This window comes from Euwallacea fornicatus, chromosome 14 (genome assembly GCF_040115645.1).
Source record: "Euwallacea fornicatus isolate EFF26 chromosome 14, ASM4011564v1, whole genome shotgun sequence".
Taxonomy (NCBI): Eukaryota; Metazoa; Arthropoda; class Insecta; order Coleoptera; family Curculionidae; genus Euwallacea; species Euwallacea fornicatus.
In genome coordinates, this window is record NC_089554.1 from 3,736,283 (window position 1) to 3,756,025 (window position 19,743).

General features: G+C 37.4%; 1 protein-coding gene across 1 annotated transcript in view; it reads left to right on the top strand.

The window, feature by feature from the left end:
- The window catches only part of LOC136343225 (uncharacterized), a 35,029-nt gene that overhangs the window by 1,443 nt on the left and 13,843 nt on the right, over window positions 1-19,743 (top strand). The window lies entirely within an intron of this gene.

Below are 19,743 nucleotides of genomic sequence, written 5' to 3' on the forward strand. Positions count from 1 at the left end.
TATTCGGAATTCGTTGGAAGGCATAACTCACTCTATCGGGACATATTATGGAAACTTGCCTGGGTAAACGGCCACATGTCCAACGGGAAAGAGGAACATGATATGTAGGTTTTCTCTCATCGTTCCCCGATCATTTGAACAAATGCAAATGATGCAACGCAATGCAATCCAAATGTGCATGAAAACAATTCTATTCCTGTTGAAAAAATTTCTCTTCGGAAATTTCCTAAACGTTTCCAGACCTTCGCCATTTTATCAGGAAGTTTTGGAGTTGTGTGTTACTCGATAAGGTCCATTGCAGTCTCGCATTTCGTTTCTGCTAACCATTAACTGACAGCGAAATATTGCAGGGTGATCAAACACTAAATTCAAAAATAATCTGATTAGAAGTTAGAAGGTTGAAACACAATTTTGAGTCTTAATCACTCTCTGCGAATTGGGCCTTAACTTGATCTAAGCGAGCTCATCTGTTCTTCGTGCATATTGGGTAGCTTAACTCATTCGCATGAACAGATTTTTACTTTTATCATGATTTTCAAGTGGCCGAAATTCTAGCCGCGTCTTTAATCTTAATAAGCATTTTTCCGCGTAACGCTATTATAATGGCATTATGAAGAAATCACATCATATTAATAACATAATAGCCCATATATTAAGAGTACAAATTAAAAAGAGCCGCCGTGTGAGGTCTCCAATTCTTGTTTCGGAGGTGCGGAACGTGAAAGCTGACCAGATAGTAATTTATAACGCCTCAGAGGTTTTGAGCCGGCCTTTTTGCTTTGAACCTGAAATCTTAACACAACGTTGTATTTTAACCATTTGTCTGGTACCCGTCGAGTTTTTACTTTAACTCCTCAAAAAAATCTACTCGTAATTTAAACATGAGGGTTTTGTATCAGGTTACGCCCTTACCCCCGGTGGAAGCTCGAATCGGTATAAGGCACCCTGTTTAGCGTTTCGTAAAATCGATTTCACTGACTGGAATTTTGGGGCACGCGAACACATAACGGAGTTCGGCAACTTCTATTTGCACACGTAGACATTGAAAAAAATCAACTTCCTCTCTCCGATTTTTCGTGGCACTCACAAAAACTTAGCAGCACACAAAAAACTGTTGGAAACGGTTGATTGAAATGAAATGATAGTCCTGAAAAAATAATTATCGACATATCAGTGTCAAAGGGAAAAGTGTGAAATCGTCCCTGATTCAAACTGACTTCTTTGGGACCCCGGCTTGATTGATGGTTCTACGAGGCCCCAATTTCCTTCGGCATGCAACGTTTCTTGTTAAACCATCAAAACGGGCCTCTTATAATCTTTTGTAGACTTGTATACATTCGAAATCTTTTAATGTGTTCATTTTGATTATGTGCCGCGGTGGATTGATTAGAGGCCACTCCGGTTTTTTAATTCGAAATAAAACCTGAGTTAACTTCGGAATTAGTCTGTTAGAACAGTAAAAAAAATGGTATTAGAGTTGCTGTTCCACGTTCTTTACTCGGCAAAAAGGTCCAGGGCATCGCCTCGTTTGAAAATTTCCACATTTGTGTGATGAAACAAACCACTGGATTAGACCTGGCCGGATCGATCCATACCGTACGTTAATGTGAACCGGCTTTGTTGTTTAAACTCGCTGCATTCGACACGTTCTTATGGCATTTTCGTACAGTTTGATTTCGAATGCCGGGTTTTTTCGCTGTATACAGTAGATAATGCCGTTTTCTTAACAAGACCTGAAGCTTTAAGGCCATACGCTGCATTAGCTTCGGGTATTTTCGCGCATTTCAAAGAGAACCAAAATTGCTGGCATCGGCCCCCATAATTTTTAAAGCAAAGGTACAATTTAGATAAATTTACTCAATTTGAAGCGAACAAAAGGAAATTCTGCATGGTGGTAAATTTCTTCCACTAATGTTTGCATTCTAAATTTTCCCTTTTTACTTCTTGATTGTCCCGTTTGCCAGCTCAAACTTTCTTGAAGCAGCAAATCGTGCCATGTTGTTTAATCTACTAAAATTCCCTTGACCCACTCAGGATCAAGTAACAACCCAAAGAACTCACATTCTCCAGTCAAAGGAAGAATTGGAAACCTGAAACCTATAATCGATTATATAGCACTCTGAATATACGGCAACCAATAAGGATGGTAGATCGAGATCCATTGTGATAAACTCACTATTTCATCAAGTATTTTTTGAATATGCCGGAAGAAATATGAAGTATGCATCTGCATCTGTGTCCTGTGATCATTTTATCTTGAAAACATTTCATTTTTCAATAACATCTTTGTTTTTAAGGATATCGGTACACGACAGACGCCGTTCTCTAGAACTTTTTTACAAATTTTTTGTAAGTTTAGAACGAATTCTCATAACTATCAAATTTTGACAGTTACTAACGTAATTTGCACTTTTTTTATGGAACATCCTGCATGTTTTCTCATTTTCGGATATTGGGAAAAGTTCTATTGATATTTTATATAACACTTAGTATGGCTATCTTTTGCCGTTAGCTCAGTATGCTAATTTAAAACTAAAAATAGTTTTCGTATTATACAGGTAACCTCAAACTTAAATGGTTTTTAATTAAAACTAACATTAAAATTCAAATTTAGCGATGTTGGATTTTTTTAGACATATGTGAAAAATAAAGTTTACGAAACTCCACACAACACTGAAGGATTAACATTAATAATGACAAATTTTGCCCAAGAGTTAAGACAGAAACTAGAAATCCTCATTAATTCTCCGACACATGCTATTAAAATCTCTCAAAATTCGTTGAACAACAAGGTGGTCACGTTCAGCAGGTCTTCTAACAAATAGTAGCAGATAATTAATTGTTATTCGCTTTTAATTGTTAATTATTATTTTCATAAGATACCTAATAGATGTATAATGAAAAGATTAATTTAGGATATTGTAGAGGAAAATAATTTCAATACCTCACTTTAATATGCACTATTACTATTATTCACGGAAGACAGATCGTTAACTCTAACAAGGCATTTAAAGTTAAAGGCTGTTTTATATACTAACTGTTTTCTCGTTTTCAAATTGGGATGCTAAGCTAAGAGGAAGAGCTAGGCCCCCTAAGCAGTATATAAATGATCTTTAGAATTGTCCTTAGAATATGAAAATAAGAAAATAGACAGGGTGTCCCAATTTAAAAATGCAAGTTATGTTAGTAGAAGTCAAAATTTGACAGTTATGGAAGTTGAGTTTAAATTTACAAAAAACTAGTGAATAAACTCCAAAGAATAGCCTTTGTCGCGTACCGTTATCTTTAAAAACAAAAAAGTTGTTTCAAAATGAAATATTATCAAGGTAAAATGATCACACCGTACATCTGCAAATCGTACATTTAAGCCTTGTTACTGACGGTGCTAGATTATTTCCTATAGAATTATACCAGGCAACTGATTTATGCAAATGAAGAATTGATTCCTTGTAAGCTAAGTTCATATTCAGCATCGATCTCCATTGCTCGAGAAGGTCTCATTATTAAGCGTTAATGCCATGATGATGGTAATCAGAATGCAAGCGAATTAATTTTCAATTTTCAAGTCAGAAATTTACTTACCTGTTTTGGCTACTATGCTCAGTATAAATCGTATATTGTGCCGCTTTAACTAGTTAGTTATGTAAAAGATTTAAATTCTAAAGGCTCCCAAAGCAAAACGCTGAAGCAACAATAAAATTCGCCGTTGTTGCAACATCTTCCCAACTCAGGTGGTGGCTTCACGTAAACCCATATCCAGAAATGGGCTGGATGAGACACTTCCAATGACTCAATGCACTAGGTCAATTATAAAATTAATCGTCAATCTCTTGCTGGTGCGAGTAATGATGGAAATTGCAGACGTTTTATTACAGGCTCGGGCTGTGTGTAAATTGTAGTTTAGCCAAACTTTGTGCAAATGATCCAAGAAGACGGGTTGTGTACAGGCTTCACTCCTGTGTGCTTAAATCGTAGAAAATCAAACTTTTTGTAATGGTAATTTTTTATTCAATTTTTAATGCCAGTGCATTCACCATAAAAAATAATTAAACGTTTCATTATGTAACTGCTATTAGTCAGATTTGCCATGCGTAGAAGAATAATAATCAAATTTCTCCCACACATGCAAGATGGCAGATATGGGTTAGAACTATTACTGAGACTAAGGAAAGACGGAGTATATTCAACTCTACTTATTATCGACTGTATTGTTCAAAACTGCTTTTTCCTGCTACTTTCTTCCATTAGTCGTCAATATGTACATTTCTAATTATAGAGATAATCACATCAATAAGCACCAATTTTCCTTTTTATATTTATACTGATTATCTGCCTGATGTATCTGTTTAGACTTGATTTGGACACAGATACGTTTCCAAAAAAATTCATTTTGCTCGAGTTTACCTTATTTTGCGAATGTCATTGCGAGAAACTGCCGAATGGTAGAAGCATAACGATCCTGCCGAAAATTTACCTGAAACACGCAAGATGGCCGATAATGGGGCGCAGTAGTTAGAACAAAAAATACGTGAGTCGAAAATGTCATAATTTCTCATGCAAATTAGACTCATTTAAACACCCACATTGGAACATTCGCCGCCAAATCGATTTTACAATCACAGAGAAAATTTATTATGTTACATATTTAACCCCTAGTGACGTGAAATTTTAGATGTAGAAGCTGTTTTATATGCGTTATATTTGTATTTATGTTACGTAGAAGCATCAATCAGAAATTTCCTCTTGCTCTTAAATAGAAGGGAAAAGTCTATATCCTCCAGACTCTGACTCTAAGTATGACCTGCAACGGAAGAAATTAATCTTCAACATCACGAAGAAACGTCAATATTGCTTCCTCCTGGGGTGTGTGTGGGGGCGATTTGTTGTCATCCCTGGGAGGTCTTAAGGGCTGTTTGTCTTTTAACACTGGCGTTAACGTTTAGTGGCCAGTGCAGAAAGCGAGCTATTACATACGTGTTCCTGGAAACTTATTTTTGGCCCTCAATTTGTCTACGGTTATTGGGCAGAACTCTAAATAATGTTTTAATAATGTAACTGGATACTTTTGCGTCGTAACCGACGCTAACCACCGTCGTTTAGCGTATCGTTTACTAATTGTAAGTTGGTTAAATCCCCGAAATTTAACTTGCCAGGGAAGACGTTCTTATTCCTATGGAAGCACAAATTGGGAACTTGATATCTGTAGAGATTGAGGGGCAAGTTGGATTAGGCGACCTCAATTTTATAATTAGAATTACACAGGGAAACACCGCTTAGAAAGACGAGAATAAATGGGTTTGCGCATATGGGTTCTTAACGTGACCATGCCCATAAATTACCACCTGATGTCCCTAAGGCAGAATTAGCGTCTAGTTTGCGCAAAATCTTTAAGATTTATAAACTCTCCCTACATAATGCGACATTGCAAAACTAATTAATCAAACGTGCAATTACATGTAATTACCGAAGGCTCGAGTCTCGATCTTTTTACACGAAGCTCGTTGAACCAAAACCTCAATTGAAAAGTGCGTTTGTCAGACATTTCGTCCCTAATTCAGAAAGATTTACCTTGTAATGACTGTAGCAGAGGGCAATAAAGCAGGACTCGAGCAAACAAATAAGATATAATCCAGATTAAGGTAGTTGTCGCCCTAATGGTGACATATTGGACAATCGGGGGTACCGCACGACTGGAAATAAATCACCTGGGTGACAACACAACCAATCTTTTTTGTTTTAATTTAAGGAGAAGATTGATCTGATAGTTTGCAATATTTGAGTCCCATACCGATTTGTTTCCCAAGTAGTTTCAGATCAATCAGTGCGTGAGATCCGTAATTAAGCAGACTTACTTCCGACCTGGTTTCTTGTGAGGAGGTAAGTTTCCACTGATATTCCAAAACGTTTCGGGAATTATTGGTTCCTGATAGCGCTTAAAATTTCTCCCTCCTGAGGAGCCTCTTGGGCAACGACGGATTTATTTAAAATCTATGAAAAATATTACGACACTCTGTAGAATAAAAACATCTTTTACAACTACAAATTACAAATACTATTAAAAAGTCATTTAGTTTAAAAATTAGCTTTGAAAAATGTGCCAGCTGCGAAATGGGTGAATTCTAAATGGTATAAATGAGCATACATAAATCTCTCATTAATGCGATTTTTAGGTAATAAATACAGTTAGTTGGAAATATTGACCAAATCACTAAGAATAAACCAAACTTTTAGGAAGACCCTGGATTACCTGACAGGTTTTGCCAATTTTATGTTGGCTGCAGGCAAAACTGGCGCTTCTGTTTGATATTCGAATTTAAGTGCAAATAAATAGACTTAGTTTTTGAACAAACGCGGAAGCATCTATTACGCGCGAGCGTCAAATGTTGCACACGAGTCGCAGGCGAGGGCGGTATCCCCACGAGTGTTTCGAGAAGTATTTCTTTGAGGCTTAGCTCGCATTGGCGAGTAAACAGTCGCAAATTGGCCTATTTTTCTAGTCAAACGATTGCCGCAAATTACAATAAAACATTTCTACTACCGTAAACTTGCGCGCATTTGCTGTTTTTTAATCGCAGCTTTGACATTTTTTGGCCCTCTGGCGGCCCAAGCGAGCTTAGATTTAAATTTCAATTACGGGAAAACAATAATGTCGGAACACCCTATCTCGTTATCGACATTGTCATGTAATATGTTGATCTTATCGAGAGTTAGTGATTCGTACTAGCGGTGAAAGACATACCTCCGCTTTACAATAAAATGTTAAAGAGACAAGCAGTCCGTTAAAACTGGTCGCACCCGTACGGTAAAACTGGAAGAATTTTCGAGGATATTTTTTTAACTCGTGATAAAGTGTGTGAATTGTTTTTTTTAGCAATCTGCCGCTCACTGTTGAATGCACTCGATGGCGCTTTTGCCTTTTTCCAGTGCTGAAGAGAAAGAGCGATTACGGCACCGATTTCTTCGACAATTGCTAAACAATTTTTGGGAAAATTAGGGGATATTCACTCTAGTTCAAAATCATCTCGCTGAATCGCACGTTTTATCTCACTCTTTTGGTTAAGTTCGCCTATCCTGTATGCGTCACCTGTGTCCATGGAACTGATCCCTTCCTTTGTCGGTGAGTTGCAAATTCATCCTGTAATTGAATAGTGACTGAAACAAAAAGATTAATGACAGACAGCTGCAACATACCTATCTAGAGTTATGTAAAACGAAGATTGTTACGTAACTTAAAAAGAAATTTTCGTACCTTACTTCTGCATATTAAAGCGTCAAATAAGGGATTAACATAAGTGCAGTGACCCGCTTATATAAAATTACCTCGTTAATGGGAAGTCATGATTCGGCTCAAAAACCTATTTGGCTGCAAAAATATCACACGTGCAAAATGAAACCTTTACATTCAGTTTTTTTAATTTGCACGCCTCAAAATCATTATTCCACTCCAATTTGTTCATTAACTTACTCTTCCTGAAATCACTCATTAATAATAAACTGAGCCTTTAATTAGACTCACTCAAGAAGTATTTTAAGCGGTCTGTGATGATGATTTGCCAAACCTACTTAAACTGCTTCCACTGAGGTTCGCTTAAAGTTGCTGTGACTAAAATTTTGTTGCCAAGCACAGCTGCGCATTCATTTATAAACTGAGGACACCTAAATCAAAAGTTATTAACGCTCACTAAACGTTTTCATAATTCAACATGTTAACACCGCTCCATAACGATTAACAAAAAAACGCGGTGTTAACAGGCCTGCTATCGGTGAAAGCGTTAAGAGATATATCCTGCAATAGGTAACTTATTGTGTCTTGAGTTTAAATTTACTCAGATCGTCCTGCCATTAAGAGGACGTTGGTCCGTGTAAATGGGAAAAAGGGATGACTCACTGCTACCCCCATCAACCCTTTGTAGCTTAACCAATGCCGTTAGAGTTACCGTTTAAGCTTTGTAAAAATAATTAAGTAAAAACATGGAGTAAGTAAACAACCCGCCCGGACTGACAAGGCATTTTTCCGCACTAATTATGTCTGATAATTAAATATCTTCTCGTTCAGCATAACCATGATTAATTAAAAGCTGGCTCGCGGGTTACGTCATTAGGCCCCGTTCGTTCCATTAAACAGAAAATTGCGTATCTATGAAGTTTACTATCTACATCTAGCAGCTGCACTTACGTGCCCGAAGTTTTTCTACCAGTTTATGAATTAAGTCAAGGAAGACTAAACACCGAAGTTTAAAAAACCCTGCTTAACCTTGCCGGCTTGGTCCTTTGATCTCCATAATGAGGATGAACAGACACTTTATTTGTGGGTTCCTTGCGATCGGTAGACCGGCGTTAACTATTTAGTAACTTTTACATTCATCCTTTTTTAATTTGATGCATTATTATTCCAGACCACTGAACAGTTGGACTCAAAGTTTTAAATAGCCGCTCATGTGGAGAGTTACATTTGGGTGTGAGTTAGATGTGTGAATAAGTTACATAAGATTAATGCGGCTTTGACCGCCAAGGAGGTGAAGTCAGGGTCGGCCTCGGCAAGTTTGGCGCCTTGAGCGATATATTCAATCAATGCCCCCCTGCCCCTGAGAAAATCCGCCGACCGGAAAAGTTTGTCGCCCAACCTTGCCCCCCCCCCCCCCTCCCTCATACGGCCGATACTGGATGGGATATAATAAATACGCAATAGGGAAACGTAGATGTACATCGTCCACGTACGTTTTTCCATGATGATATCCATGGATCTCAACGTCCTGTGTCTTTGAAGCTTTGGTGGCCTCCTATTTCATATATTTGAAACGCTGTTTTTCCGACCCAAAATCATTTTTGTTGATTGCTATGTCAGTCGATTATTTTACTCGGGCAGAAACATTTTCCGCCGTCCAACTCATTATGAAATAATTCCCTCTGATTGTTGAACCAGAAAAGCACTGAAACATAACAAGGAAATCAATAAACTGTTTACAATGCGAATAGTAGGAAATGATCGAAGCATGAGAACGGATCACCCAAAGTACTAACCTCCATTCTGCAATCGTTTACGATACCTAACAACTGAAACGCTATGCAATGGGATCCAGGCAAAGCTTGCCTTTCTCACAATTTAGAAATAATTGCGGTCTAAAAGTGGGTACTACTTGCAGACGTGATCGCTACTGATCAGTGCGACCGGGTTGCCGACTAAAAATTATCGGGACGTGATCATTCAGGGTCTTTCTTGTTTTCGAGCTACCCGTCTTCAATCGAATTAAATTTTTAAATTGTTATTACCACTTTCATTCGGTATTATGGAAATTCGTTTCAAAAATTGCCAGGCCCGTCTTAAAATTTTTTGGATCTGCGTGAGGAAGTCAACGCAAGGGACAAGCAAAGGGGCAGTAGGTAATAGACATTTTAAAGTCGGAAAATAAAATGGTCTTCATAACTCACCCTTCTTGGAGCCTGTATTTTGACATCCCGAAATGTTAAACAGATTAAGGGGGCCGAACCACTCGTGCTTAATAACCTCTCGAAATAATAAACACTTCTTCTGGGCAGGTCCTTGAGATTTAAGTGTGTTTTGATTTATTTGTCAGCAGCGGCTTTTTTTGGTTTCTTGGAAGTTGGACTTGAAGCTATAATACCATTTTTTTCGCACTTTTTTTGCGGAGACGTTGTAAAAATGTTATGACCTGAAAATCCGTCAAATTGCTTTATTAGCTAGAAGCACATGAGGGATATTATTGTCTGATCTAGTTCAATCGTAAAAGGAGAACTCAAATGGAGAGAAGAGTTTGTATGGGTCTTAAGCTTCCAATCGAAGTTCACCGCATGGGGGGACATCACAAGGAGTAGATATCTAATAGACTCAAACCTTATTTCGACGTCTGTTCATCTCTTCATGTAGGTATGAGTTATTTTCGAAATTGTCAAACATCCAGTAGCTATACATTAATTTCTCCCGAATGCTCGAAAATTTCAAATGAAGATGAGTCAAGTTATTCGATAACAGTCACTCTGAAATTACTCCAAATTCGATTATTCCTATTGAGATTTTAAAAATTTACAAAAATTCTCATTGTAGAAATCAACCATTTCGAAAATTGATGAGTATTTCTAGGCAGTAATTTATTAATAATGTAAGTTAGATTCGTTCGGATGAACTTACAATTCTTGTCGGATCTGATTAGTTTGATTACTCAACACGTCCCTCCACGGTATCTTTGATAACTTCACATTTCCGCTATAAAATCGATTTGCGGATGCGTTATCCATATTTATAGATTTACGACAACATTTGCACACGTCAGTCTAGGTCATTTACATATTATTAATGAGGTAATGAGAAAAACAACACACTCAATATAAAAGCTCCTTTCTGAGTAAAGCCCGTCTTTGGAGCCAGCATGAGCCGGAGGGATAGTTTAGACAACAGCCCAGAAAGAGCGACGGACTGGCCTAGTAAACGGTTTTGCTTGGGGGAGGGGGCGGGATTCTAAATTTCACTTAGGGCCGCAGACTCGGTAAAGCCAGCTCGGGTTCCTGTACAAGGTGTCCCATTTTTGATGAGATTATTAGGACATCTCACTTAGAAATAAAGATACTTAAAAATGGTTTACGCAATACTGTGCTACGTTTTCGAGAAATTATTCATGGTGTAAACGATTTTTCCATTGGTCGCTTTGTTTCTGTAATAGAGAGCGAAATTGATATTGTTACATTTTAGGATCCTTTCTGTAACTTTTTTTTTTTTAAAGAGATTTGTAATTTTGGGAACGAATTTTCATAGAATTTTTTACGTAGAATTCAGTGATAATATAAGACTTCTTACTCGTCTAACCATTTTTGAAATATAGACCGAATTTTTTTGAATGGAACACCCTGTATTTGTTTAATCTGTCGTGTTCTTCTTTTGAAGCGCTTTTCAGCAATATTGGGAAGCATGCAGAAATACAGGTAAAATTAATTACAAATTATGCACCTATCTAAATATATTACATACAAACGGAAATTATAATGTAATTTTTTTATTAATTATAAAAATTCTATTGTTTCGCAGATGTTGAAAAATTCCACCGTTTCCTCATAAACACAGTTTACGGTTCTTTTCTGCACTTTTTTAAGATTTACTGTAAAAATAACTTTTTATTGCAGATGGCTAAGGCATGTTTTATCGTGGCACTCTAAAATATTATATCTGTTTTGATACTTTATTTATATTTTGCGTGCATTTCTGAATGCTTCCCAATAGTGTCGTGCTAAAAAAGGTTTCAAAAGGGGAACAAGACAGATTAAACAAATACAGGGTGTTCCATTTAAAAAAAGTTAACGTTGATTTATATCTAAAAAATAGATGGATAAAATATCTCATAATCTACTGAATTGTACGTAAAAGAATCCATGGGAATTCATTTTCAAAATTGCAAAAGTCTTTTAAATAAAAAAGTGACACAAGGGGTCCCCAAATGAAACAATTTCAATTTCACTCTGTATTTCAGGAACAAAGACCTATGAAAAAACTGTTTACACCAAGATTTATTTCATGAAAAAAATAGTCTAGTATTGCGTAAACCATTTGTAAGAATCTCTGTTTCTGAGCGAGATTTCTTAACAGTCCCACCAAAAATGGGGCACCGTCTACGCTTTAAACTATTGAATAATGCCATAAATCTAAAACTAGGAAGTTGTGCATAGAGTAAGTTGCACGAAAAATTAATGGAATTAAGCCAAAATGTGGAATTAACTGAAAATACCAGCCATTCCGTTTGTAAAAAATTGTCTACATGCATATGTTCATTTTGAGCCACCGTGTATAATTCAAAGCGCTAGTAAAAAATCGCTCGTCGTGTTCACAAAACTTTTGTAATTAAAATTTTTCTCAGTGCATTTTTTATGATCAAAAGGAGGGTGTCGCTTCGTCGACTAACCCTTTTCAGAACTGGAAAGCTTACATTAGAAATCGGCCTAAAAGTCGGCTTACGGTTATACCACTTAAAACTAGTTCCTGCTGTAATCTAACGGAACAACCTATTCCAATACAATAGCTGCATGTACATATTACCCATAACATTAAAGCAATAAATTTTAACTAGACATACGCAATAATCTCTATACATCAATTTTTCGTGACTGAAGGATCTAAAATTTCCTTGTTTGACAATGGCATGGAATTTCTACAAATTGCCCGTTAATTCAAACATCCGTTGCACAGGTGGCTTGTTATATTACTATATCTAACTATATCTCTCTTATGATCGATGTAGATACACACAATAGCAACTATCAAGCGGAACAACATTTTATAAGACGCCATGTAATCTTTAATGCAAAAACAGCAATCAATCTTTAAAATTGTTGGTCTAAATTAATAATTTAAGACCCCGAATCAGAAAACTAAATAAACCAATGCATCCTGCAATAATTATCAGGCGATAAAGCAGCAGGAAGCTCGGGTTAAGCATGAAGCCCCATTTTCAATTCGGATTTCCTCCAAGCTCAGCAGCATTGATTCCAAACACAGGGTCGTACCTATGAAATTTTGCCATATGAAATCGCGAAGGGTGAGTGCAATTTACAGTTTGCGACGACGTTGACGTTTTATTATAAAACGAAACGTTTCGTTTGATTTACGACCATCATCCGACACCTCTGCCACTCGAAAGCGGGTTCGTCGGGGAATTTACAAGAGTTTTCTCGCGCCCGTGCGCAGGAGGAATTCTCATTTTCTCATCAGAACTAAATCGGGTGGAAAATAGCCACCGGGTGCGACCGTATTTATTACTGCGCTGTCAACCCCGCAGAGTTATTGTTAGCATCCCCGCGTTTGTCCTTTTAACGTTTCTTCCCTCACCCCCCTTTAGCACTAAAACTGTACATAATCGATTTCAGCAATTTCCCCAATGAGCTCATTTCGGACAATAACGTGTGGGTACTGTTTAAAGTACCCCCGCCCACTACCGAATTAATCTTTTGTGCATTCTCCACACCAATTAACTCGAGATTACAACACAGCAAAAAAGTACCATCGACCGCAATGCCTATTTCAGAGAGCGGCTGTATTTTACGGCGCTTTTTGTCTTCCGAACCCAAAAAGTGGTACCACTTCGGTTCGGACGGTGTATCATTGACTTCGGAACGAGATTATGCTAAGCGGTTGATACACTTGACTAAAGCATTTACCAGCCAGGGCCCTTTGATGTTTCTTAGCATGTGACTTCGGTAGGTGTAAGAGTGGTTAAAGAGGAGCGGTCGTGGCGAGGGCGTACCGAATGTCGGAGGAATTCGGGTATAGAAAAGATAACAGGGCAGGACCCTGCCCTGTTATCCCCCTGCGGATTCCGGTTTCATCACGTTAATGTAATCTACCTGAATTACATTTTTTTTGTGGCTTTGAGGATAATTAATTATGTTCAAATTTGAATAATCGCTGACAAAAATTGAAGGTTCACCTCAACTAGAAATTTAGTTTTATAAGATTTCGCTCTAGCGACATTTCAGTTTTGTTAAGGTTTTAATAAGGATTTTGACCAGCCATTAAATTATTGTGCAAACACTATAGTACAAGCGCATTTGTATTCCAGTGTTAATGGATGCTCGGTGACTACATGTACAAAAAAACACTAAATATATTATATAAATATGGCGACGAATGCTACTATAAAACGGTTTTATAACGACGTTAGGTGATGTTTGATAAGAACCGTCGAATCATTTAGTTTCTTTGAGATCCCCTGCAGGTGACGCTGTGTATACGTGTATTTTCTACTTTTATATAATACAAAATTCTGTCATTGCTCGTCCAGGTTAAATTTGATAAATTTGGACCGTAATACATCTTGGAAGATTTCTTCTGAACGGAGCACTTGCAGTGCAATAACAAAAACAAGTTTTGAGAACAGCGATTTTTCCTAAGATGAAGGTGAGAACTTCCTTTCTCCCATTGAACTTTATCGTCAGAATCTGATCCAACCAGAACGAATTTGAGTTATGCGCACACACAAGGTGGCCATTTAAAAATGAAACGGGTGTAATTTTGCACACCCGAAGGGTATTCCAAGGTAGACGTTCGTATCAATAAAAAATTTTAATTTAACGATAAATTTTTGTCACGATTTTACCCTCTTACCTTTTGGTAAGTTGAAAATAGTGAATGTGATGTTAATTCTAGATCGAACGAACCTAGCACCCATTCTGGCTTGACAAAAAATGGATCAAAGTTTGTTTAAACTATACTAGGAAAGTTTAAATAAGTCGAGTCAAACTTCTGTGATAATAAGACGTACTAGTTTCAAAATAGACTAACAAGTTGGAAATCATCACTTTTTGACCGCTGATGGCAAGTCAACTTGATGGGCAATCAAGTAGAAGGGGGATCGGGCAGATGGTGACGTGCTTGGGGCCTCCTCTAGACCGGCAAGTTCAGAACCATCGCTTTCTCTCTCGCAGTGGCAAGTTATTTAGTAGAAGATGAAGTAAAAGAAGAATCGAACAGATGGTGTCGGGCTTTAGCTCCACTCTATACCAAAAGGTTGAGAACCATCACCTTTCGCCGTTTGGAAAACCAAATGGTGCTGTTCACGCGCTTTTGATCAACTCTCGGTCCGAAAATTTGGAACCATCACGTTCACTTGTGGCAAAATTAGTTGATGGATTTTCAAACAGGCGGAGAGGAGAGAAACAGCTGTGAAGGACCGGTTCTTCAATGTGCAATTTAAAGAACTAAGGGAATTTGAAGTTAAAGCCTCACGAACACTTGAATCAAGAACAGCTACATACAGCGGTTGTAAAAAGTATTGCAACACGATTATGACTTTCGTAAACCTGATATTTCAAAAAAGGCAATTAATGCATTTTTTATGTTCAAAATTTTCAACCCTATCCAGCTATCTCTAGTAACTTTATATTTTCAAATGGGAAGGTACCTATTGTAGTATATTAAATGATAGGTAATTCGATAATGGATACAATGGTATACTACGATCCAAAACTGAATCTACAATTTCCTTAGAAAAATCAAATTATTAAGTATAAAATAAAGTAACGCGCTATTGCATCATCAGATGTATCAAACGAAAGTGAAGTTCCTACAATAAATGTACAAATGGGGCTCCAGTAACAATTTGGCAATCACTCAGTCGTTCTTCGACCTCTTCTATGCAATCATCCAGTGTCGCTTCTATTATTAATACTAATTCTGATTGAATTTTAAGACGTAAATCATCTAAGTTTTGTTGTCTAAGTTAGTAAACGGAATTTTTTAAATGACCCCACCAAGAAAATCGAAGAGCTTAAGATTTGGAGACTGTGTGAGCGCTTTCCACCGATCCATCTCCTAGAGAAAATCTTGCATCAAGATACTCTCTCACAGCTATAAGATAACGTGGTGGTGCACCATCTTGTTGAAACAAAATATTATTGAGTATTTGCTCCCAACTTTCTCTAGGAAAATTGCACGATCCATGGAAATACACATTTCGTTTTGCAATAAGTACAAGTATGATGCATTATTTAAGTTCCCCTCTATGAAAAATCGATCGACGAAGTGATGGCTGATTATACCTATCCATACATTGATTTTTTGCGGATGTTGTGAATGTAGACTTTGCATCCAACGAGGATTGTCTATAGACCTGTAGCGACAATTATGTCGATGAGTAGATCCATTTGAGCAAAACGGAGTTTGATCCGAAAATAAAATTTTTGAAAAGAAAATTCTATCCTGAATGTCTTTTTCTTGCAACAAAAATTCCATTCTAACTGTGGTAAGCCGAATTCGATTACTACTGAATCCTATGAAAACCTAAATATTTCGTATCTAAAAAATTATTTACATTGAAGACGATTTGGAACGTGCGCGTTTTTTTGCTATTTTTTCGCTCTCTTTCAAAGGAAATAAGAATAAATTGTCTATCTAGGAAACAAAGATTTAAACAATTAATCTTTTTAGGATATTTTTTATTTGTTCTATTTTTTTCAAGAAAACTGCAATCTAACTTCAGTTCTGAGGATACCTTTGCATCCCTTACTAAATTAAATTTCGTTTGATATACTATAATGGGTATCTTTCCATTAGAAAATAAAAAGTTAGTAGGGGTAGCTGGATGTGGTTAAAATATTTGAACATCGTAAATAATGCATTAGATGCCTTTTTATAATCAACTTTTACAGGTTTAAGCATTTTTTTTAAATATCGGGTTCATGAGAGTTATAAACGTGTTGTAATGCTTTTTACAGGCGCTGTATCTAAGCATCTGCGAAATGTATTAATGGAAAGAATTGCTCGATAGTTATCCTCGATTGCAAGGAACTTCACATGCAGGTTTGGTAAAAATTTTAATAATCGTCCCTATAGAATCAGGGAGTGGACGCCTCTGGACAACGAAAAGTTGACTTAAGTTCGAATTAATCTTAGTTCGTCACTTTGATGGTACTAGTGAAACCATTAAAATGCGTTGTTCACATCACAATATTTTCTTTTTAATCTGAGCGCTTTAAAAACTTTTCTCTAGACAGTCACGATCTCAATGACACAAGTCGAAAAAACAATGCATAATAACGCCTTACTACGTTTGCTGCAAAATTCGAATTTCTGTGGTCAAATCTTACTTCATTCAATTCATTCCACTTATTAGAGCAATTGATGCAAAAAGAACTATATCTATAGCAAAGTCTATACTAATAACACTATATCAAACACAAGTAGTTTTTCTGTCCTTAAGCCAGAGATGTTTCCACAGTAAGGTAATTGTAGCATGTAGACAATTCCTTAAATAGAAGTTCAATGATAAAGATCTTAACAATCGTTTTACGTATCGGTGCTTACGTAAGAGGAATGGCATCCATGTATCATTGCGTGAAGAAATCTCTTTATTAGCGATATATATCATGGTAGTTTCAGTAGCCGGTACCGAGTCGAGCATTACAGTTCTTTAATGTTTGAATACATCACCATATTTCAAAATTTAGCATATTGTTAACATAGATGAAGTTTGAGCTTGGGTTTCGCCAATTCCACGTCGTCAAAAACGTTCGATTAGTGTTCCTTTTCAATATTAACCCAAAGGGCTGTGTGGGATGAAACGCGCAGCAGCACGAGTGAGGTTGAGCCATAAAATCTTACGACCTTCGTTTGAATCCAGAATCCTGTAGCATCTGGATTATCTCTGGTGCTGCAACGGTGTGGCTGAAAGCCAACAAAGGGAAGATCGAAGCGGGGCTATTTTTTTATGTCCATCCGACTCGTAGTTTCTATCGAAAGTTGTTCTTTTTCTTTTCTCTACATACCCCAAACAGTTTCCGCAGCTACAGAGGCAACTACGCATTTCCAAAAACGTGTCAGCTTCTCTCCTACGGGGGCACCCAGCAGTTCTCCTCCTAACTATAAATTCGGATACTAATTAGATAATAACATAGTTTTGTAATGCATTGCTAACTCTGATCTGGTTAGTGTCAAATATCGCCTACCTACGCGCAAAAAATGACGATCTTCGGTCGTGACTTCAGATTCTGCCAAGCTCTGACCTCCGCTTCAATGACTATCTGGTTTCCTTTAAAACATCCATTATGTAAAACCCCGACGATACCGGGGGATAATAAAAAGTAATCCAGGTAACATTATAAGCAGAAAATACTTGAGGTCAAGACCTCAATCTAAATTGAATTCGCCGCATTACGCTAATCAGTTCGCAACGATCGGATCGAGCGAGAGCGCTGAATCCGGCGCTGGGCAAAGTGGTAACAGGTAATTTTTAAAGTTCAAAGGAGCCGCCATCGCCCAAGGCGACGGTTCACACTAATTGGAAGGCCGCGATGGTCAAAGAAGCCGAAGGAAGAAAATATTGAGTGTTCCCTGGCTAATTGAGTGACCAACAACTTATTTTATAACATGCTGCGGTACCGTGTAGGTAAGGTGCAACATGCGTGTTTCCGAGATATTTTCGTCCCCTTCTTGTTAAACTTGATGTTGCAGGTTACGAGCTTCTTGTTGACTGGCGTTGTTGAAGTCTTCTCATTGTTACGTATCCACTTACAACAAACTACTTTCGTGGACTAATTACTGGACTAATTTGCGATACCCCTTTCATGTTCGGTCTCCATTAGACACGGAAAATGCCCGACTCTCATGCTATGAGGAGGAATTTATATTGACTGAGCCATAGAGAAAATTAGGTTTAATAAATGCGTGATGGCGGTAAATGGCTCGTGATATTTGGAATGCTAAGCATTGGTTTTTAATTAAAATATCATGACTCCTGCATGGCCGAGGAAAGTCGGTTCATGTTTGGACTGCTGCGGGTAGACTGGTGCGCTAAATATGGAAACGGATATTTGAGGACAGGGCTTGTTATTAAGAAATCCGGCCTTCATTAGACGTGCAAAACATGTAATTATAAACCACTTATAAACCCATTTTTACACAACATTGCCATTCAAGAGATTTTGTTACAAGTAAAAGTAGATTAGTGAAGCTATTTGGAGCAATTTAAATAAAGCTGAATGAAAAAAAAATCACATAAACCAGGGACATTAAAAAAGAGAGTTTTAGCAAAATTCCATAAAATGTCGCCGACAAAGCCATGTCAGTTAATGGTTCGGTTGAGGACCAGATGGGAACCAGCATAATTAAAAAAGCTCTTGAGAGGATATTTATGTAATAGCCATCTATAAGTGATAAATAATATTCTTTTAATTGTAAAAGATTTATTGAAAGTATATTCTTTTTAATAAAGTAACTAACTAGTTGTGATGCAACTCGAATAAAAACCCGTCTATAAAAAATCATTAAATTGGCTGGTTAATTCTCGGACTGGTTCTGAAACAATTTCAACCTTTAGCTGTTTCGATTTAGATCCTTTCGATAAAGTATTGGAGTAATTTAATATGGAAATAAAATACATTCCTATCAACAAGTTGTTCGAAGCAATCAGCACGACACGCTGGATTCCCACGATATGCATCCATACGCCGACCAATTCGGTTTAATGGGTAGTCGGCGAAGCCCTGCCTGTGCAAATTCTTCGTATCTGTCCTGTGCGTAGTTGGCCACCATCGTAAGCGCGTAGCAGTAGCTCCTAAAACTTCTTACGTTCTCCTTACCTTCAGTTTTCGATTTACTTTTTTAATTACTCCATTCAGTTAGAGTTCAGAAATCTGCTTTCGAATTCACTTCCAACGCCTCAAACCTCTTAGGTACAGACTGCCAGTCGGCCTGGGCAAACGGCCTGCTCCAAAAGCATAGACGCAACAAAGCATGGCAAATTCAAATGACTGCATTGAAATATCAGTCGATGAGTAGCTGATATGGTGATGTCAAGTTATATGTGACTGACGGCTCTTCATGGTTTATAATGGTACAAAGAGGTGAGATGTACAGGAAGTCACAGTAATCGCGTCCTCGACTTGATAAAGCGGATAAGTCCATTTAGGTGTAACTTCTTGATGCTGCTGAAGCATGCAGAAAGCTGGATTTTCCGTTAACACATGTGCAAATGTCTCGCCATGACAGTTGGCACACATGTTAATTCGCCCGGTACTATCAAGTTGTACAAAACTTTTCGTCTGAAGGAAAATTTGGTGTGACAAAGTGTTTTCATTTTGGGCCACCATCAGGCAGGTGAAACAGAGCGCATGTATGAAGGTATTTACCCCAGAAGACAGAAAAGTCGTAAAATTTTTGGACGAGTCTTAAGAAATCTTAAGGAATGCGGATTAATTAAAAAACTGGTAACAAGCCGCAAAAAACGCTGTAACGAAGAACAAGAACGG